The 23,234-nt window shown below is 40.7% G+C and overlaps 1 protein-coding gene and 1 long non-coding RNA gene across 2 annotated transcripts in view; one reads left to right on the top strand and one right to left on the bottom strand.

The window, feature by feature from the left end:
* Positions 1 to 23,234, bottom strand: part of LOC117519298 (gamma-aminobutyric acid receptor subunit gamma-3) — a 281,204-nt gene that overhangs the window by 197,320 nt on the left and 60,650 nt on the right. The window lies entirely within an intron of this gene.
* On the top strand, positions 3,724 to 12,649 carry LOC117519299. The gene is made up of 3 exons (XR_004563241.1): positions 3,724 to 3,802; positions 4,139 to 4,143; positions 12,557 to 12,649. It is a non-coding gene; the product is annotated as an uncharacterized LOC117519299 (long non-coding RNA).

Raw genomic sequence — 23,234 nt, forward strand, 5'->3', positions numbered from 1 at the left:
AATAAAAGCTTCTGTTTACGTTTTGCTTCTGGAAACACAAGTCCGATGTGTGGTTTTTGAACGTACAATGTGAGCAGTCAGATCACATCAGAGCATCGGGCCGTATAGTGTGAGAACATAAATTGTGTGCTCTGAACTTTTACACCGTGCAGTTTTGTTGTACAGTTTGAGCTGGAGCTGAGTAAAAAGAGTGAAAATATCGTACAGTGTCTACCCAGCTTAATGCAACTTTTACCACTTATAAAAAAAAAAAAAATCTGGTCATAAACGGGTTAACTCACTCATGGTGATGTCAACATGACACTTAACTAAACTGACTAAACCAAATGGATGACAAAAACACAAGTCAATAACACAACACTTAAAATAACATGAACCACAATAACAGCATTTAAAATCCCAAACTCCCACAGCGCATTGCCGCATAACGTCCATTGTTCACTGTTAGCTAATACCGCCAATTCCTCAAAAAATATTAATCCCATCAACTTTCCATTTTCGCAGCATTCATCCTTGACCCAAAATACATTACCATACAAATGATAAATGTCAGCTCTCCCCAGTTTCTCCATGATCAAAGCCATACACGTGCACGCATGCATGAATACACGTCTCACACAGAGGCTGCTTGGCTATTACAATATAGATACAAGTACGCTGTGTGAAGGTGTTTTGATTGCAATAATATCACAGTATGAACTCAGTCATGAACATCAACATAAAAATATATGGTAAGTGAGTCGTTTGAGGCATTTATATAATCTCCCAACTGAGAGGGGAGTGAAGCCATAACCTCGTGAGGTTTGCCATTACGGTGAGCAGATAGTGATGATGAGGTCCACAGAGACCTGATATAAATCTGTCTCCAGGTTTGTCGTAGAATCAGCCCTGTCTGATGAATTACATGACATTAGCTGAAAGTGAAGAGTGGAGACATGCAGCAGACTCGCCTCTCACTTTGATGCATCCTGACAGCTGTATTTACGGCAAACACAAACATGTGACCCGAGTGGATATTTGGCTTTTTGTGATAAAATTAGAACTGTCCTAGTCAGGCAGTATTAGCTCATTGTCAATTGAAGAATTTGTCCATATTTTGAAAGAGTGTAAATTTGGTGATATTTTCTATTTTGTTAAGGGGGTGTCATTGTGAACCCCAGGATCTGTTTGTCTGAAGATAATGGCAGTGCAGTACAGTTTGGTGTACTATGTGTGTAATTGGTGTCAAATGGTGAAATGTTCTTTGCTCAAGAATTTGAGTGTTGTATTTGATACTGTTCCTTTCCAAAGTAGAAATGGGGCCTAATATAGCTGTAAATGGTTAACTTTATCTGTAAAACTGTTGATTTTGAGGACATGAAATGATTAATGTGGAATTGTAGTAATTTTCCGACCGTTCACTTGAATGCCTGTACTGGACAAGACAAGGGAATCTATTGGCACAGCAGCCCCACCAAGACTGTTTTTCACCAGCCGCCACTGGAGACCAAACATTCAACACAGTCAAAACTTTCTTCATGTATTAATCCTATTAGCTCAATCAATAAATTGCACCACTTTTTTTTTTTAACCAAAAATGGAGAAACTTTAACTTTTGATCCCTGTGTTCAAGGATTGTTTATTGGGCAGGGGCGGTGGCCCAGTGGATAGTGCGCTTGGTTTCAGCGTGGCTGGTTTTCAGTTTAGACCCCGCTCCTGCCATATTTCTTCATATAATGTAGAGTTGCGTCAGGAAGGGCATCCAACGTAAAACGTGTGCCAAATCAACATGCAGACATACGTACCTTGCACATGCTGTGGCAATCCAGAGTGAAAAAAAGGAGTTACCAAAGGGATATACTATTCAAGGATTCTTTATTGTCATTCCATATATGCTTCCACATGACATGATACAAAATTAGGTTTTAAAAGGTCCCGGGGGGTAATAAAGGAAAACGTGACTAGGAAATATAAATAAAAAAGAGCAAGGAAATAACATAGAAAGAACACAGTTGCAACAAGCAGTATGACAGAATTACTGTGCAAAAAAAAAAAAAAAACAGTTGTGCATTGTTGCTGTTTTTACTTCATAATATTTAGTAATAGACAGTCCAAACTATGCCTTTTAAAAATCTTTATGTTATAGTTTTCAATATAATTTTACATTTTAAAATTTTGACCCCGTGTAATTCTTCAATTGAGTGCCTACTGAAAATTCAAGTGGCCAGTCGGTGTCTTCAGAAGAGTAATGGGTTATTCCTGTCAGGGTTTGAGATTTTGATTGCTTGTCTGATTTATTTTCATTTAGTCTGTTTTGTTATTTTATTTGATTCATTGGTTTTCTGTGTGTTTATTCTCTTGCTGGGTTTTCTGCTTAGGTCTGTCTGTTTCTATCTGTCTTGTCTGTCCCTGGGTTCTTGGTGGTGGGTGTTTCTGTGGCCATGCCCTTATTCTGGTGCTTTCCATGCACACCGGTTCCATTTGGTCTGCACAGTCGGATTCCCCTGGTCTGCACCAATTCTGAGTCAGCTGCTAGGGTTAGATCTAACTGGGGTTAGTTCAACCCCAGTTCCAAGGGGTTATACAACCCCAGTTCCAGTGAAGTTGGGACATTGTGTAAAATGTAAATAAAAACAGAATACAATGATTTGCAAATCGTCTTCAACCTATATTCAATTGAATACACCACAAAGACAAGATATTTGATGTTCAAACTGATAAACTATGTTGTTTTTGTGCAAATATTTGCTCATTTGCAAATGGATGCCTGCAACACGTTTCAAAAAAAGTTGGGACGGGGCAACAAAAGACTGGGAAAGTTGATGAATGCTCAAAGAACACCTAACTGGAAACAGGTGAGTGTCATGATTGGGTATAAAACAAGCATCCCCAAAAAGCTCAGCCATTCACAAGCAAAGATGGGGTGAGGGTCACCACTTTGTGAATAACTGCGTGAAAAAAATAAAATAGTCCAACAGTTTAAGAACAATGTTTCTCAACATTCAATTGCAAGGAATTTAGGGATTCCATCATCTACAGTCCGTGATATAATCACAAGATTCAGAGAATCTAGGGGAACTTTCTACACGTAAGCGGCATTGAATGCCCGTGACCTTTAATCCCTCAGGTGGCACTGCATTAAAAACCAACATCATTGTGTAAAGAATCTTACCGCGTGGGCTCAGGAGCACTTCAGAAAACCATTGTCAGTTAACCAGGTTCGTTGCGCAAGTTAAAGCTCTACCATGCAAACCGAAAGCCATACACAACAACATCCAGAAATGCCACCACCTTCTCTGGGCTCGAGCTCATTTGAAATGGACAGATGCAAAGTGGAAAAGTGTGCTGTGGTCTGATGAGTCCACATTTCAAATTGTTTTTGGAAATCATGGATGTCATGTCTTCCGGACAAAAGAGGAAAATGACCATCCAGATTGTTACCAGCGCAAAGTTCAAAAGCCAGCATCTGTGATGGTATGGGGGTGTGTTAGTGCCCATGGCATGGGTGACTTACACATCTGTGATGGCACCATCAATGCTGAAAGGTACATCCAGGTTTTGGAGCAACACATGCTGCCATCCAAGCAACGTCTTTTTCAGGGACGTCCCTGCTTATTTCTGCAAGACAATGCCAAGACACATTCTGCACATGTTACAACAGCGTGGCTTTGTAGTAAAAGAGTGCGGGTACTAGACTGGCCTGCCTGCAGTCCAGTGTGTCACATTATGAAGCACTATAACAACGGAGACCCCGGACTTTTGAACAACTTAAGTCGTAGATCAAGCAAGACTGGGAAAGAATTCCACCTACAAAGCTTCAACAGTTAGTGTCCTCAGTTCCCAAATGCTTATTGAGTGTTGTATCTTGTTTTTGTGGTGTATTCAATTGAATATAGGTTGAAGAGGATTTGCAAATCATTGTATTCTGTTTGTCCCAACTTCATTGGAATTGGGGTTATATGAACTCACTGGGTTCTGTTGTTCCTCACCAGATTGATGCCTCAGTGCCTCACTCCTGCCTCTGTGTTTTCTCGACCTCCTGCTTGTTTCCCCCACCTCGCCAATGCCTGATGTTTTTTGTACTTCTGCTGTGTATTTTGGACTGCTTTTTGTGTACTGACCTCTGCTATCCTCCTCGCTAAAGCCTTTTACCAACGAGAGCTGGTTCTGTGAGCCTCGCATTTGTGTCCAAACATTCTTGACCAACCCGCCTGTCAATTCCATGTCAAATCATCCAGTTATAAAAATACTTCCCAGGTCACTCCTCAGCCCTGTTATGTCAATTTGATGTCACTCACATTTATAAAGTTTGGATGAAATGCCAAATATTCTGTATCTTGAAACGTTTTGAAATTTCAACCCCAGGAAATTTTGGTGAACTTTTCACATTTTGTGAAAATGGTGCTTGTACTAACTTTAGATGTTAATAACCAGCTTGCTGTTAGCTTCACAGGTGTGAAACTGCTCATCCTGGCCTACCTTTTGATGTAATGAGGGAAGATTGAGCAAGTTCTGGTCTATGTTGTATGATCCGGCTTCCACAAAGGCCTGAAAATGGTAGGAAGCCCAAAATTTGACTTGCCATTCATATTTCTGACTGCTCAAAAATCAAAGAAATACACTAACTATGTCAGTCTCATTGTTTGTGTTTATGATGTGTTAGAGCATCTCTATATAATCAAACCATAAATCAGGTTGTCAGGAGCAAAAATTATACTCATGATAAACCTGCTAATTTTGAATGAGCTTCAAAATATGCCCAATTTCTGCACCCGGGATGGCAATGTGGGTATTTGAGCATCGCATTCATATTCACATATGAGTGGATCCTTGTCATTTGATTGGTGGTTTGTATGTCACATGACATGGATTAATTCATTCCATTTGTGTTGAATTGCATTCAGAGTGCAGCTTGGTTCCATTTAGAGTGCAAATTTGGTTCCATACGTTTGGTACCATTGCACTCTCACATGCACACGCACGGCCTCATGCACACGCGCACATGTAACCACGCATACACAAGTGCACACGAGTATGTATACTTGTGCACACGCACGTCGCAAAAACACGCGCGCTCACGCACGAGTACATGCGCGCCCACGCATGCTCGTGCACGCACACACACGAAACCAATCCACTGTGCTGCCTGGAGGTTGTTAGCAAGAAGAGAAAAAAAAGCTGGACTCATTTTTGACGTGACTTTTTTATTTATTTATTTGTTTGCTGCACTGAGGATGTATACGATCTTATTTTTGTTGTTCACGCACGCACAAGCGCCGACCAGGTTACGTGTGTGTGCGCGCGGGGGACACGACGCTCCTGAGACGTAATTTGAGCTAACTGACATTGCTAATTCTTGTAAGATACACACACACACACACACACACACACACACACACACACACACACACACACACACACACACACACACACACACACCCCAACAATAGCATTTAACTTTGTGTGGAAAAAATGGCAATAACGTTAGGTAGTAAAAATAAATAATTGAAAAAAAAAATAAAAAAATAAAACAAAATAAAAAAAAATAAAAAAAAGAAAGTTGTGTTGAGTGTGACAATTCTTGTTCATGCATACTTTGTAGTTCATAATTTCCTACTACACTGAATGTCAATTCTGAGGCTGTTCTGTTATTCATTCATACACTTAAGAATATTCATGTTCTGAGTTCATAAAAAACTTGTTCTATAAATAGTTCCTTTGCTATTGTGATCAAAAACATTGAATCTCAATTCTGAGGCTGTTCTGTAGATATTCATTAATACACTTAAGAATATTCATGTTCTGAGTTCATAAAAAAACTTGGTCTGTAAATAGTTCTTACTTTTGTGATCAAAAACATTGATTTGAATCTCAATTTTGAGGTTGTTCTGTAAATAGTTTTCAAATAAACAATAAATACAGCAACTTCTGATCAATCCATATCAATTTCAGACTTAAAATAATGTACTGATTTAAGCCCCAGCCATTTCGGGTTAAACTACACCCACTTCTGGTTTAGGCCCCGCCCACAACAAGTACAGATACGGATACAGATCATTTAGATGGTTGAACAGAAACAGATAGTGGTGTACTCGCTCATCCCTAGTGTTGAATTTATGTTTCCTTACAGCCCTAGGAAATGTTAATGAATTTTTCATATTTTGCAAAAATTGTGTTTATGGAAGGCAGATCACACTTGATAGAGCAAAACTGACTCAATGTTCCCACTATACAACAAAACCTACCCCAAAATCAGCAGTTTGACATGTGTGAATATGTGAATGAGTTATTAATGTCTATAGTTGGTTAAAAAACTTTTTTTTTTTTTTTTTTTGGCAAAATATGAAACATTCACTAAAATTTCCTAGGGCTGTAAAGAAACTTAGACTCAACGCCACATTTGCTACACATCATCTTGAGATATGCAAGAATACATGGTAAAAATATAAATATGATGCTCAAATGCCCATATTGCCATTTGGGGTATGTCACCCCCACAACACCCTCTTTCCATTTGATTCACCCCTAGTTTGCAATCTCTGATCAGAAACAATCAAGAATTTATGCAATTATGTGGAACGCACAACCTGATTGAGAAGTAAGAAGGATTCATGAGCGCATTTTACATCATGCCATCCTCAGGAAGAGATTTTAGGTGTATTTTGGGAAAAAAAAGTGTTAATGTTTGTTGTTAATGCATCACAGGTCTGCAGCTGTGTTTTTAGTTTAACAACAGCAAGGATACGCACAGAGACACTCGGTGCAGACTTCCTGCCTGCATGGACTCTCGTCAATTGTTGTTGCGTTGTGTTCTGTATTGTAAACCTTTTTGGTAGAATGGCCTAAGCAGTGGGTCACCCCTTTGAGTCTGGTCTGCTTGAGGTTTCTTCCTCAATATCAGAGGGAGTTTTTCCTTAACACTGTCACCTGTGTGCTTGCTCTAGGGGTTGGTAAGGTTAGACCTTACTTGTGTGAAGTGCCTTGAGGCAACTTTGTTGTGATTTGGCGCTATGAACTGGCGCCAAACTGAATTAAATAAATTTAAATAAACTGAATTGAAAGAAAAGTAAAAAAAAAAAAAACATGTTTGTAAAACTCTGCACTCTGCTCACTGTTGTTCACTGTCACAGCGCTGTGACACAAACACACAGCAGGGTGACCCTCCCATCTCCTCTTCCCTACAGCGGAGTGCACACAGAGGAACACACACACGTGCACTCGCTGTGAAAAAAACAAAAAAAAAACCAACATCATCATCATCAACAAAAAAAGACATTCTAAAAATCGATTTTTACACGAGGCCATCAAATATGGCTATTGAGTATCGCGAAGGCTTTTCATCCGTCTGTGTTCAGCATAGGTCCAATCCTATTACTGTCAGACTCTTGAAATTGACTGGAAAGAATCTTGGGATACAGACCTTGGACAAGTTCAAAGATTTGTTGTATTTTAAGATTAAAAAAAAAAAACGCATTATGTTTCATTCTGATACGTTTTGTGTTTGAGTGACACGGGTAGCAGCCAATCAGAGGAGAGCTACACTGTGACATCAGACACTGGCCTCTTCAAAACCGCTTCATTTTATATGTTCATACATGTTTCTCATATTTTATGTAAAGGCAAGCGATAAATGCTTCTAAAACTGAAAACAGTTTTTGTAACCTATTAGCACCACTGAAAGAAAACTATTTAGCAGATGTTAGCATGGTGATGTCATAGGCTGCTAGCTAGGTGAAAACTGTGCTTTGTAATGTAACCTCTTTGTCATATATTATGTAAAAGTGAGAAATAAACTCTACTAAAACTGAAAACAATGTTTATGTTTTTGGAACCATAATACATCTGGAGTGAATTATAATACATTTAGTGGATGTTACAATACACGCTAATGTCCACTAATGCTAACGTCTGCTAACTCGCTATGGGTTAAATTTGTGTTATTAGTACCTGCAAATGCACAGAGGGTGATGTACAAATTGTCTGATTTGCACAACTTCCGCTCTTGTCAAAAGCTCATGTAAACACACATGCAAAGCCTCCTGCAGATGCCATTAAAATGTAAATATTGTTCATGCTTGATTGATTGATAAAGGGGATTTATGGAAAATGTACAAATTGTGTGTAATGCCGCGTTTACACAGGGCGCGATCAGACACTACAAATTCACGGGGGTCGCGTGGCGACGGACTCGCCACCATCGGCCAGTGTGTCGCTCTGCCCCGGTGCGTCATCAAATAGGAGGAGCTTCCATTCCGCTTGCCGGCTCCGGTTGTCAGTCAAGTTAACATGACGGACCTTGATCACACGGAGCTAGTTTTGGGGAAAGCTGACAAACGTCATGAGACGTTCCCAATTCAGGGAGTATCATTATTTACTACAGGAGCTGCGTCTGGATGACAGCCGCTTTCAGCAGTCCTTCTGCCTCTGCAGGACCCAGTTTGAGGACCTCCTGTCCCGTTCACGCACGCACATGTAAACAATAAAGAAAAACTCTGCTGCCTGCTGTGGGGCTGCTGCTCGCTCTTCCCACAAAAACTGTCATAACTGTGTTTAGAAACCAGTCACCATTTGTTTTATTATACATCTGTGTAGTTAATTAATAAAATATTCTCCACAGACGATTGGCTCGCGCGCGCACGTAAAAAACAAAACAAAAAAAAAAACATTCCGCTGCTTGCTGTGGGGCTGCTGCTCGCTCTTCCCCCAAAAACTGTCATAATTGTGTTTAGAAACCAGTCACCATTTGTTTTATTATACATCTGTGTAGTTAATTAATAAAATATTCTCCACAGACGATTGGCTCACACGTGCACGTAAAAAAAAAAAAAAAAACCTCCGCTGCTTGCTGCGGGGCTGCTCCTCGCTCTTCCCCCAAAAACTCTGTCATAATTGTGTTTAGAAACCAGTCACCATTTGTTTTATTATACATCTGTGTAGTTAATAAGTAAAATAATCTCCATAGGCGATTCGGTCGCGCATGCACGTAAAATAAAAAGAAAAAGAAACTCCACTCCCACTGCTGCTCGCTCCAAAAACTCTGTCATAATTGTGAAATAAAGGACAAAAGAGACATAAGTCCTGCTCACAGGCTGCTACCAGATACAGCACATGTTCACATCTTCAGTCAAACTCCAGACATCTCCACGTCACTACATATTCAGTCCCTGATTGGTCATCGCGGTGCGACGAGACGAAAAAGTTCCAATTTTTCAACTTGGGGAGGAGGGCAACACGACGTGATGCGACGCAACATCGCGCCACAAACATGGCAATCGCTCAAAATCGCTTCACTTGCATCGCTTCATTCACGTCCATCGCGTCGCGCTGCGTGACTTGGTGCCAAAACGCGTCATTCCATAGGGATTACATGGCAACCTGTCGCTCTTAATAATTAATCAAACAACTGTAAATTATAAACAACACGATGCTCATACAGCATACAACACCGTGGGTATTTTAGCATTGTGTTATTTCTGAACTTTCTGAACATGGTGCACGTGCCCTGGGGATGCAGTATATTTAATATCTTGCATTTAGCCTCGATTTTGCATCAGGATGGTGCAGCGCAAACCATGCCTTTTGGCAGCCTCATTGACGGACATCCGTCGTAGTGATGGAGAACTTTAATCCCTATATGTATGAAAAAAATATATATATTCACAACATCTGCTTCCTTGGTTAACAATAGGAACAATACCTATTGTTAACCTATTGTTAACATGTACCTTGACCCCGGTAGGGATCCCCTACATGTTATTAGACACTTCTGACATTCTTACCAATTTAGTGGTGAAAATAAGTGGTTTATCTTGATGTTATTAGAGTGTCCCATGGCCATATAGTATATAGTTGGTTAACCCTTAATAACTGTGTTCAACTTTATTTTCGTTTTTGTTGCTAGTGAAAAGACAAACCCAAAATGGACTAAAAATAGGGTCCAGCTTGAGTGATCCCTGTGTTCCCCTTGAAAATGGTGAGAGGACCACACCTCTGAACACAGAGCTACATCATTGTTATAATGCCATGAATCTCAATGTTGCCGATTCTCCGGGCGATCTTGTAATCTAACTGAAATTTCTATGAAAATGTACTTCCTAAATCTTGTTGCTGCTTTATGGCATTAGGCACCATACCCTTGATAGTGACAAGTGGAGGCAAATAGGAAACAAATCAAGGCCAAAATATGGCAATTGGGTACTGCAAAGACTTTGCGTCCGACCAGCCCTCTCTGCTCAGCATTCTGTCCATCCCTATTACTACTTCCAGGGTCTTCAAATTCACAGGGAGCATTCTTGCGACACAGACAGACAAGTTCAAAGATAGCCAACCTTGACCAAATTTAAGGGGTCAAAAGGTCACATTCTTTCTATGCACTCTTTCATTCATTACATCCATTCTCTCTGCTGTCGCAACATTCCAGGATGTAATCTCAGGATAGTGAATGTGCAGGACATTGAAGATAGCCGACCTTGGCCTACTTACAGGATCAAAAGGTTACATTTTATGTTGGGCTTTGTCCACCAGGACAATATATTGGCGCAACTGCATGAGTTGGCGAAGTGAAACTATATGTTGCGTTTCCTATTTTTATGCTCATACTGCCAAGGGTACTTTAGCATTGACGTTCTATATTTTATTGTTGTGAGGGCCTGAGTCAGCTCAGACAAAGCCTCTTACCATGGAATGCGCACTCACTGCCATGAACCCAGCTAGGTAAATAGCAAGTTTACATGCTAGAAGTAATTAAAATATAGGCTTATAGTACAAGATGGTGTGCGAGTATGTTTAGTACAACAGTTCAAAATAGAAATCTTTGCAAATAAGTACGTTTATTTCCAGGCATCTTTCTATAAAGCAAGAAGCATCTGTGTGTGTGGGTATGTGGCTCGCATATCTCTCTGTTTGTCAGATCAACTTCAGCTTTAGGATATGGCTTCCACAAGGCACAATGATGTGCATCCTTTATTATGAAAAATTTGGGGATTAATTTTCAAAACCTTTATTTTGAAACCTTTATTTTCTTTAACACTGTAACACTGATGGCGCCCCCATGGCATCTCATGACTGTAAGCTAACTCTGACCAAGAGCTGCAACTTCAAAGTCAGGGTAAAGTGAGAAAATAGACACACTGGAGGAAAATGACATTTGAGAACAGCAGTCAGTTAAATGTGTTCTATTCACTTTTGTTTGCAAATACTTGTAATATCAAGTGTGGCTCACTGATGTTACTGGTAGCAAAGTTAAACAACATCAGATAGTTCATGTTGCTCACCAGCATTAATACCAGCATCCCAGCAAATACTTTTACTGTGAAAGGCATGCTGTCAGTGTTCCTTGTGACTGAGTTCAACTTGACAACAATGAGGAGATGGCTAAAATACAACCCCAATTCCAATGAAGTTGGGACGTTATGTAAAATGTAAATAAAAACAGAATCCAATGATTTGCAAATCCTCTTCAACCTATATTCAACTGAATACACCACAAAGACAAGATATTTACTGTTCAAACTGACAAACTTTATAGTTTTTGTGCAAATATTTGAGCATTTTAAAATGGATGCCTGCAACACGTTTCAAAAAAGTTGGGACAGTGGTATGTTTACCACTATGTTACATCACCTTTCCTTCTAACAACACTCAATAAGCATTTGGGAACTGAGGACACTAATTGTTGAAGCTTTGTAGGTGGAATTCCTTCCCATTCTTGCTTGATGTAAGACGAGTTGTTCAACAGTCCAGTGTCTCCGTTGTCGTATTTTGAGCTTCATAATGCGCCACACATTTTCAATGGCCTTGTCTATTACCTGCCCTCTTTTACTGTGAAGACACGCTGTTCTAACATGTGCAGAATGTGGCTTGGCATTGCCTTGCTGAAAAAAGCAGGGACGTCCATGAAAAAGATGCTGCTTGGATGGCAGCATGTGTTGCTCCAAACCTGGATGTACCTTTCAGCTTTGATGGTGCCATCACAGATGCTGCCATGAGCACTAACACACCCCCATACCATCACAGATGCTGGCTTTTGAACTTTGCACTGGTAACAATCTGGATGGTCATTTTTCCACTTTGCATCTGTCCATTTCAGATAAGCTCAGGCCCAGAGAAGGTGGCGGCATTTCTGGATGTTGTTGATGTATGGCTTTCGATTTGCATGGTAGAGTTTTAACTTGCAATAGTAGATGTAGCGACAAACTGTGTTAACTGACAATGGTTTTCTGAAGTGTTCGTGAGCCCATGTGGTAAGATCCTTTACACAATGATGTTGGTTTTTAATGCAGTGCCTCCTGAAGGATCTAAGGTCACGGGCATTCAATTTTGGTTTTCGGTCTTGCCGATTACATGAAGAAAGTTCTCCAGATTCTCTGAATATTTTGATTATATTATGGACTGTAGATGATGAAATCCCTAAATTCCTTGCAATTGAACGTAGAGAAACATTGTTCTTAAACTGTTGGACTATTTTTTTTTCATGCAGTTGTTCACAAAGTGGTGATCCTCGCCCAATCTTTGATTGTGAACGGCCGAGACTTTTGGGGATGCTCCTTTTATACCCAATCATGACACTCACAATTAGTGTCCTCAGTTCCCAAATGCTTATTGAGTGTTGTTAGAAGGAAAGGTGATGTAACACAGCGGTAAACATACCACTGTCCCAGCTTTTTTGAAACGTGTTGCAGGCATCCATTTCAAAATGAGCACATATTTGCACAAAAACTATAAAGTCTATCAGATTGAACATTAAATATCTTGTCTTTGTGGTGTATTCAATTGAATATAGGTTGAAGAGGATTTGCAAAACATTGTATTCTGTTTTTATTTACATTTTACACAACGTCCCAACTTCACTGGAATTGGCGATGTACATTTTTTTTTTGCTAAAAATGACGAATTTCTCACAATTTCTACAAAGTTTCATTAAGTACATAAGCTGAATAAAATCTTATATGGCTATGACGGTACACGTGCTCTGATTGGCTGATTTCCGGTCTGATATCAGACAGTTAACATGACAATCAGTCCAGATCGCGGATAAGATTTGCATCTTTGTTTACAATTTTCATGGCGCAAAATAAAACAAAACAAAAAGCAAACAAAGAAATTATGAGTAACAAAGAAGACCACTGTCCGAGTGAATATTATTACACTGACTTCAGACTTCAGACAACTTTATTGATCCCAAAAAAGGGCAATTACCTTTACACTCCAATTACCTCAGACAAGATACAGCAATTAATCCACAATTATTACTTGTTTACTGTAATAATGGCACATATCAAAATTAAAGACAACACATATACATTTGACATTGTTTATGTGCACTAAACTTGAAGTAGTCCATCTTCCAAATTGAGGCAAAGTGGGTGAAGGCTGCAGCAGGAGGTGCCCGCGCCGCCCAGCCTGGGGGTTGAAGGCTGCAGCAGTAAAAACCGGGCTGCCTTTGAGGGGCAAGGAGGAAGCCAGGGTGGGGGGAGTGGAGAGACACGGGGGGGGGGGTAATAGGGATGGAGGGAGGGAGATATGCGTCGTGTGCAGATGAGTTAAATTTCTGTCAACTTCTGTCCATGTGTGTGTAAAGTCTGACAGTTTCTGTCCGTGTGTGTGTAAAGTGTTGCTAGGCAACAGCAGGCGGGGGGGGGGGGGGGGGGGGTAGATGAGAAGGGGGAGCCGAATTCCTTCACCAAGGCTGTAGATCCTTCTGGGGGAAGAGCAGGGAATTTGGCCTTCAGGAGCCGATAAGGCTGCCATGTTGATGTTTGGCGGAGAGATACAGAATTCTATTTACTGCACCACTGACCGTCGAGAGTCCAAATTTATGAAGAATATTCTCTGGTCCTCATTCCTTTGCAATGCAGTGATTTGCTCCAAGATTGAATCCATTTTGCGTTTGAGTTCAAGAGTTCACGCAGTCTGAGATTACACAGCATTGCCCAACTCATTAATTATGACGGACTGATGAGGGGACAAAATTCTGGAAGCAGCCGTCTTGCTAATATTCCTGTGGGTCAGGGCAGCGCACAAACCAATCAGCACCAAACCTCCCATCATAAAAGCGAATACGAATGAATCCTCAAAGTCTTCCACAGACAGTGGAGTCACATGTCACACTCCATTCTCTCAGGCGTCGAGAGCAAAGCCCGCTGGGTAGGTTCCATCAGGGCACGCAGGGTCCCCAAACCCTGATCTCCTTGTCTAAAACAAATGCTGTCAATAGCGTTGAGAGACCAGCTGATCAATTCCATAGTTAATCCAAATCATAATTTGAAGAATTCACAGTCTGGTGAAGCTGGGACTTTGAAGGTCAGAGCAGAGATAGAGAGCAGAAAGGAGGAGAGGAGAGGGGAGGAATGCAACCGTCCTTGCCGGAGTCCATGCCTTTGAATTGTAGGAATTAACAGCAAACGAGCTCGAAGTGGACATGCAAAATAAAGACCAGCAAGATGAAAACACAGCCATATAATAAACAAATTATTAACCTCACTTGCTTGGTTAATAATCTTTTAATATTTGCTGAGTTCAAGTCTGAACTGATTTCTGAAAACATTATATTCAAATAATAATGTAACATATCAATCAAAACATAGACCCAACTGACATTAAAACTGCTTATTATCAGCTCCACATGTCGATCAAATATCTTTAAGTGGCTTTTGAATGTTTGTACTGGATCAAAATTTATATTATTTCTACCAAAAATATTAAAATGCAAGTCGTACGCTCACATGTGGCTCACATATCAATCCACACATTTCAACAATAACTACTGTATTCACGTCCATATGGTGTTTATGTTATGGTAACTGTTTATTCTGTCCTATATCTCTATGTGCGTATATATGTGTCTGACCATGTTGGATGAATGTGGATCTTTCTCTTAAAATAATTGCATTTGCTGTTGCCTGTGTGCTTGCTCTGGGAGTTGGTAAGGTTAGACCAGGGGTGGGCAATCATGTGCCATGAATGGCCAAGGCACTGCAAGTATCCCTTTCTACCAATCACCTCAGCAGGTGATTTCACTGATGTTCTTTGAAGACCTTTCAAAATGCCATTCAATCTCAAAAAGCCTGAGGACGTGGAGACATGAATGTCACTCCCGAGACAAGTTAATGTCTCTACAAATTCAACACTTTCAGCAAATACAGGTACATCAGGTCCAGCAAGTCAAGGAAAGTCTGATTACTTCATAAATTTTAAAAAATGATTTTATCAAGAACATGATAACAGTGATCATTGTTTTCCCACTCAAAATTCTACTTACAACACCCCATAATGACAACATGAAAAAAGTTTTTTTTTAGAAATTACAAATTTATTAAAAAAATTTAAAAAACTAAGAAATAACCCGTACGTAAGTATTCACACCCTTTGCTTAATACTTTGTTGATGTGCCTTTGGCAGCAACTACAGCCTCATGTCTTTTTGAATATTATGCCACACTTGGTGCATCTATTGTTGGGCAGTTTTGCCCATTCCTCTTTGTAGCACCTCCCAAACTCCATCAGGTTTGATGGGGACCATCAGTGCATAGCCATTTTCAGATCTCTCCAAATATATTAGATCAGATTCAGGTCTGGGCTCTGGCTGGGCCACTCAAAGACATTCACAGACTTGTCCTGAAGCCACTCCTTTGAAATATCTTGGCTGTGTGCTTAGAGTCATTGTTCTGTTGAAAGATGAACCGTCACCCCAGTCTGAAATCAAGAGCACTCTGGAGCAGGTTTTCATCCAGGGTGTCTTTGTACATTGCTGTATTCATCTTTCCTTCAATCCTGACTAGTCTCCCAGTTCCTGCCACTGACACACATCCCCACAGCATGATGCTGCCACCACCATGCTTCACTGTAGGCATGGTGCCTGGTTTCCTTCAAGCATGACACCTGGTATTCATGCCAAAGAGTTCAATCTTTGTCTCATCAGACCAGAGACTTTTGTTTCTCATGGTCTGAGAGTCCTTCAGGTGTCTTTTGGCAAACTCCAGGTGGGCTGCCATGTGCCTTTTACTAAGGATTGGCTTCTGTCTGGCCAATCTACCATACAGGCCTGATTGGTGGATTGCTGCAGAGATGGTTGTCCTTCTGGAAGGTTCTCCTCTCTACGCAGAGAAATGCTGTAGCTCTGATAGAGTGACCATCGGGTTCTTGGTCACCTCCATGACTAAGGTTCTTCTCCCCCAGTCGTTCAGTTTTGGCAGGTGGCCTGCTCTAGGATAATGGAGGCTACTGTGCTCACTGGGACTTTCAAAGCAGCAGAAATGTTTCTGTACCCTTCCCCAGATTTGTGCCTCGAGACAATCCTGTGTCAGAGGTCTGCAGACAATTCCTTTGACTTCATGCTTGGTTTGTGCTCTGACATGCACTGTGACCTTATATGTAGACAGGTGTCATGTCCAATCAACTGAATTTACCCCAGGTGGACTCCAATTAAGCTGCAGAAACATCTCAAGGATGCACCTGAAACAGGATGCACCTAAGCTCAATTTTGAACTTCATGTCTTTAATGCTGGGAATACGTATGTACACGTGATTTCTTAGTTTTTTTTTTTATTTTTAATTCATTTGCAAAAATTTCAAATTAACTTTTCACATTGTCATTATGGGGTATTGTTTGTAGACGTTTGCGGAAAAAGAATGAATGTCATCCATTTTGGAATAAGGCTGTAACATAAAATGTGGAAAAAGTGTAGTGCTCTGAATACTTTCCGGATGCACTGGGCATTAATGGTTGCTAGGCATGTTTCCACACAAATATCAGTGGTTCACAGAACAGATTCACATTCTTCACCATTTGTACATGACATTTTTTTTCCAGAATATAAGTCATTGTTACTAGTTTAAGAGAGCAGGTGTGACTTGTATCTTGAAAAGTCATCATTCTGTATGTTTTCATGACACAGAAAACAAGAACCACTGTTACAGTTTGCTGGAGATGAGACTAAATAGGACCCCAAAATGCAGAGCAGCCAGGACACAAAGTGCTGAGTGTACAAAAATCCAAAGTGCTTTAATAATCCAAACAGTAAGTAAAACAGAATACAGTGGTCCCTCGCTATAACGTGGTTCGCCTTTCGCGGCCTTGCAGTTTCGCGGATTTTTTTAGTCCAATTTTGCATGCTTTTTTTATTTATTTATTTTTTTAAACAGCGCATTGTGTTCTGCATCCTCATCAAGCAGGCCGGTAGTGGCACCGTGAAGGGAGAGTATGCGCATTGTGTTCTGCCTGTCTGTTTATAAGAATCTTCTCGCCCAGAAGAAAAAAAGAGCGCCAACAACAACCCATAACTGTGTTCTTCACTTGGAAAAAGACACCTGCAGTGAGGTGTGACTCAGTGGAAAAAGGCGCGACAGTGGAGCGGCGCCAGGACGCAGAGGCGCGATCAGAGGAACTGTGAAATACTGGTGAGTCACTATTAATAATTTCTTATGTGTCCAACCTCGTAGGTTGATTGTTAATAGGGCTGAACGATTAATCGCATTTACGATAATATTGCGATATCATAGAACGAGATTTCCTAATTGCAAAGGACGCGATTTGATACATGATCTCGTAACGCATGAGATTTGAGTGCAAGCCGAGCACAGAAAGCAGCCACAAGGTGTAGTTAACAATAGCACTGCGCTAACCTGTTGTACAATGGCTTCAGGCTCGACAGAAGCGGACACAGCTCAAAGTTTGGAACCAAAGAGGGGCAGTACGTCAGTTGTGTGGAATTATTTTGGCTTTAAAAATGAAGATGCAGCGCAGTGTCAGGTATTGTGCAGAACCTGCCTTGCTACAGTTGCTACCTCACGAGGCAACACCATGTTGAGATCAGTAAGCTTTATTTGTTTTATACCTGTAATTGTATTTATTTATAGATTGTTATAAATCTATAAGGTTCAGTGTTTAAAGTTCAGTGTTTAAAAAGAGTAGACCTACATAGGCTTACATAAAACTAAAGTTGAACAAGTAAAGTCAGTTTGTTTGCATTGTTGTTGTGTTGCATTGTGTTGTTTGCACTTTAAAAAAATATATTGTTTATTATGAAACGGATTCATTGATTCTGTTGTGTGTGCGTGTGTGGTTTTTTAATGCATAAGAAGGGGAAAAATAATCACATATTAAATTGCAATCGCAATATTGAGGAGAAAAATCGCAATTAGATTATTTTCCAAAATCTTTCAGCCCTAATTGTTAAAATGAAATTTGTTAGTTCTAAAAGCCATCATAATTATTTGTAGGAAAACGTTCCATTTTTATTTCTCAAACAAATGTTTGGGCCTGAAAACAGGTTGGTCTTATTTTTCTACTAAGGTTTGAACTTTGAGAGTGTTTACACATGAGAGAAAAGTGAGAAAATGTTAATGCCTGTTTGCGAAAGTGTATAAAGTGTGTAGTGAGGGGTTTTACAGCCTTAAAATGTCTATAATAATTGCAAAAAATAACGCTGACTACTTCGCGGATTTCGCCTATTGCGGGTTATTTTTAGGACGTAACTCCCGCGATAAACGAGGGACCACTGTACACAGGTGGAGAGGGGGTCACAACAAAAATACAAAGTCCACACTGAACACAGGACTGAGGGAGATGAGGTGTGACGGTGAGGAGATAAGAAGAGCTAACAATTATTAGTGTGATCAAACCAACAGGGTACTTACAAATCTATAATACAGAGAGAGCGGGAGCAAAAACACCAAAACGCAACAATCGTTAACTGACGTGCAATGAAACACAAAACAGGAGTCGCTTAAATACAAAACAAATAAACCACAGGTGGAAATTAACAACAGAAGTGGCAAGTATATGTGAGGACAAAAAGAACATCAAAATACAAAAACCCAATGGCCTAGAAACCCGCATGATAAATGAAAAGCACTCAGACAAGAATCATAAGGCTACTGAAAGGGTAAAATGCAAATCATAAAATACAGAACAGTGAACAGGTGACAAATCACAGCACAAATCATGAAAAATACAAAAGAACCTAAACAACAGAGACCAGAAGAAACAAGGACGAAGGAGACCGAGACACAACAGGAGGACAATACACACAGACATGATGGACCAGGAACCGATGAGTGCGAAGAGGTACAGACAGCGGACAAAACATGAAGGAGACAGCGGGGGACACGCCCACATCCACACACACTGACACAAGACACACTTGAAAAGACACGAACACGTAGGACGAGACCGAACACATGAACGACAGGTGCGTCACAGAATCACAGGGGCGTGGCAACAAGCACACACAGACAAGCACACAAAGCACAGAGACGAAGCACAAAAACTCACACAGGTACAGAGACACGCCCATGCGCATAAGGAGCGTGGGACAGAGACAGTCTCACACACACGACCGAATACAAGCATGGACATCCCTGACAGGGCACACCCACAACAAACAACATTAAACTGCATTTTTTGTTTCAAATAAACAAGATAAAGAGGTGGAAAGTAGCAGGGCTCAATTACTTTTAGCCTGCGTTAAAAACAGTGTTCAACTTCCCGGATTCAGCCATCAGAAGTGTATCTGTCCAGTATGTGATGAAATAGTTCAACTCATCTCAGCAGTGACATACATGTCTCTGTGTCCTCGGCCTTTGAGACTGAGATTCGCTTGGGAAGAGCTTGTGGAGTCATGAGCAGTGTTGCCACAGTTACTTTGAAAAATTACTGATTACTCCTTGAAAAAGTAAATTAGATTACTAGTTACTTTTTTAGTTACTTTCCCCAGCTGCTGACAACAACCCTCTGCTACCTCAACATGACAATGATACCTGTTTTGCCAAAACTCACTTTATAGTCACCCTTTCTTGACTTCAATGAAAATAAATACTTGTTTTATAAAACGTAAAATAAAGACCTCTTTCTTGACCTCATATTTAACTGTTGACAGCACTGTAACAGTAAAACTTGCCATTTCTAACCTACATTGTTTATAAATGTAACTATTGAATTCTTTCTAACATTTTTCTAACATTTAAATTCTCTCTAAACATTTTACTTGTCCAAATTATTATTATAAGTAGTATTAGTAGTTGTAGTAAACAAAAAAGGCTTCAAAACTGGACCTTTAATCTAGGGGTGTTGTGTGGGGGGCACATCCCTGCCCCACGCCCCCATCCCATCTGGATTCGCCCCTGCTTTGGGTTTGAGCACAAAGAATGGATAACATTTATTTATGCAGAAAACATGACCAGATTTACAGGTAAGAAAGTTTTATTGCGTTTTCACATCATGTGGTCCTCAGAAAGAGAGTTTAGGTGCATTTGAGTGGAAAATAGTGTTAGTTGTTGACGCGTCGCAGAGGATCAGCTGTTTTTAGCAGCAGATACGGAGCAGCTCAGCTCAGAATTCTAAATAAATGCAAAAAAGCATAAAAATGTCTTTGTAAAGCTCAGTGCAGGTGTGCTGTTGTCACCGCGCTTTAAAAGGTGAGGACGAGAAAACCGCAGATGAAAAGCTCACAGGTCGCTTAAAGTGGGCAGTTCGAAACCCGACCTTCTGCCCACAGACCAAGTTTAATGCTGCTATCGACCCACAATGCAAAAATAATAGTAACGCAGTGACTTGGAGAAGTAACTTTAATCTGATTACTGATTTGGAAAGATTAACGCGTTAGATTACTCGTTACTAAAAAAAAGTGGTTCGATTGAGTAACGCGTTACCGGCATCACTGGTCATGAGGTCATGGCACAGAGGTGTTTGGTGTTTGGTGATGTCAGTATCTTTGTATGGGAACAGAGGGCCGAGTCTTTAGGGTCCTAATCCTGCTTTTTCCTGTATGGTGGTGAGACTTGGACACTAACCAGAGACCTGAGGTGATGACTGGCCTTCTTTAGGTCTTTTTGGAGGATCCTTGGGGACCACTGGAATGACTTTGTATCAAATGAGAGGTTAGTAAGACAGACTAGGATGTGGAGTATCACTTGCACTGTGAGGGAGCATCAGCTACAAAATTGTGGCCATGTGGCCCGTTTCTCTGTGCATCATCCAGCACACAGGTGCCGAGTGCTGGGGACCCCAGTAGCTGAAGAAGGGTAAGGGAATGTCCACGTTTCATCTGTCTCTGGCAGACAGATGGTTATTTTAGAGATCTGGGAATGGACCTGTGTCTGCCTAAGTGGTTGCCATCCAGGATCCAAAGCGGTTCCGTGTTGTTGTGGATGCAGAAAAGTGCAGCACCAGACTTGGCTTGTTTGTTATACGAGCTCTCATGATGGCTTCGCTACTTTGAGCTTTTCTTCATATCTTTGGGATTCATCAGGTTCAAGAGATGAAACACAACCAGCAGTCAAGCTCAGTTCAAGCAAGTATCAATAAATATCTTTATCAAACAACTAATGACACAAACAACTAAGTAAGTGGACATCTGTTATTGTGCGCTGCTCCAGCGCACTTTGGGAAATGTTCCACACAGTAAGAACACCACAACAGAAAGAGAGTTTTCTCAAACAACAGAGTCTCTGTGTTAATGCGCTCAAACTTGTGGCGGTTCCGCCCACTGGCCCATTTGGCCTTGTTTTTAAGTTGTTTCTTCTTGGGGTTTTCATCTGTTAATATTTGCTGTTATTGCGTGTGGGTGGTCCCGCCCCCTGTCTCATTCATGCATCTTCGTGTTTAGCCTTCTTGGACTGTGATGTTACGATTGGAGAGAACAGGCAGCTCCAGACAGGGGTTTACAGAAAACCCACGCACACTGACCAATATCAATCAATCAATCAATTTTTTTATATAGCGCCAAATCACAACAAACAGTTGCCCCATCTTATCTTAGGGACCTCGTAGTACCATATCACCCCAATAGAGCACTTCGCTCTCAGACTGCAGGCTTACTTGTAGTTCCTAGGGTTTGTAAGAGTAGAATGGGAGGCAGAGCCTTCAGCTTTCAGGCTCCTCTCCTGTGGAACCAGCTCCCAATTCAGATCAGGGAGACAGACACCCTCTCTACTTTTAAGCTTAGGCTTAAAACTTTTCTTTTTGCTAAAGCTTATAGTTAGGGCTGGATCAGGTGACCCTGAACCATCCCTTAGTTATGCTGCTATAGACGTAGACTGCTGGGGGGTTCCCATGATGCACTGTTTCTTTCTCTTTTTGCTCTGTATGCACCACTGTGCATTTAATCATTAGTGATCGATCTCTGCTCCCCTCCACAGCATGTCTTTTTCCTGGTTCTCTCCCTCAGCCCCAACCAGTCCCAGCAGAAGACTGCCCCTCCCTGAGCCTGGTTCTGCTGGAGGTTTCTTCCTGTTAAAAGGGAGTTTTTCCTTCCCACTGTAGCCAAGTGCTTGCTCACAGGGGGTCGTTTTGACCGTTGGGGTTTTACATAATTATTGTATGGCCTTGCCTTACAATATAAAGCACCTTGGGGCAACTGTTTGTTGTGATTTGGCGCTATATAAAAAAATTGATTGATTGATGGATAGATAAAGCTGGGTATCATCTGCGTAACAATGAAAATTTAAGCAATACCGTCTAATAATACTGCCTAAGGGAAGCATGTATAAAGTGAATAAAATTGGTCCTAGCACAGAACCTTGTGGAACTCCATAATTAACTTTAGTCTGTGAAGAAGATTCCCCATTTACATGAACAAATTGTAATCTATTAGACAAATATGATTCAAACCACCGCAGCGCAGTGCCTTGAATACCTATGGCATGCTCTAATCTCTGTAATAAAATTTTATGGTCAACAGTATCAAAAGCAGCACTGAGGTCTAACAGAACAAGCACAGAGATGAGTCCACTGTCTGAGGCCATAAGAAGATCATTTGTAACCTTCACTAATGCTGTTTCTGTACTATGATGAATTCTAAAACCTGACTGAAACTCTTCAAATAGACCATTCCTCTGCAGATGATCAGTTAGCTGTTTTACAACTACCCTTTCAAGAATTTTTGAGAGAAAAGGAAGGTTGGAGATTGGCCTATAATTAGCTAAGATAGCTGGGTCAAGTGATGGCTTTTTAAGTAATGATTTAATTACTGCCACCTTAAAAGCCTGTGGTACATAGCCAACTAACAAAGATAGATTGATCATATTTAAGATCGAAGCATTAAATAATGGTAGGGCTTCCTTGAGCAGCCTGGTAGGAATGGGGTCTAATAAACATGTTGATGGTTTGGATGAAGTAACTAATGAAAATAACTCAGAACAATCGGAGAGAAAGAGTCTAACCAAATACCGGCATCACTGAAAGCAGCCAAAGATAACGATACGTCTTTGGGATGGTTATGAGTATTTTTTTCTCTAATAGTTAAAATTTTGTTAGCA

This window comes from Thalassophryne amazonica, chromosome 10, assembly GCF_902500255.1.
Source record: "Thalassophryne amazonica chromosome 10, fThaAma1.1, whole genome shotgun sequence".
Classification (NCBI taxonomy): domain Eukaryota; kingdom Metazoa; phylum Chordata; class Actinopteri; order Batrachoidiformes; family Batrachoididae; genus Thalassophryne; species Thalassophryne amazonica.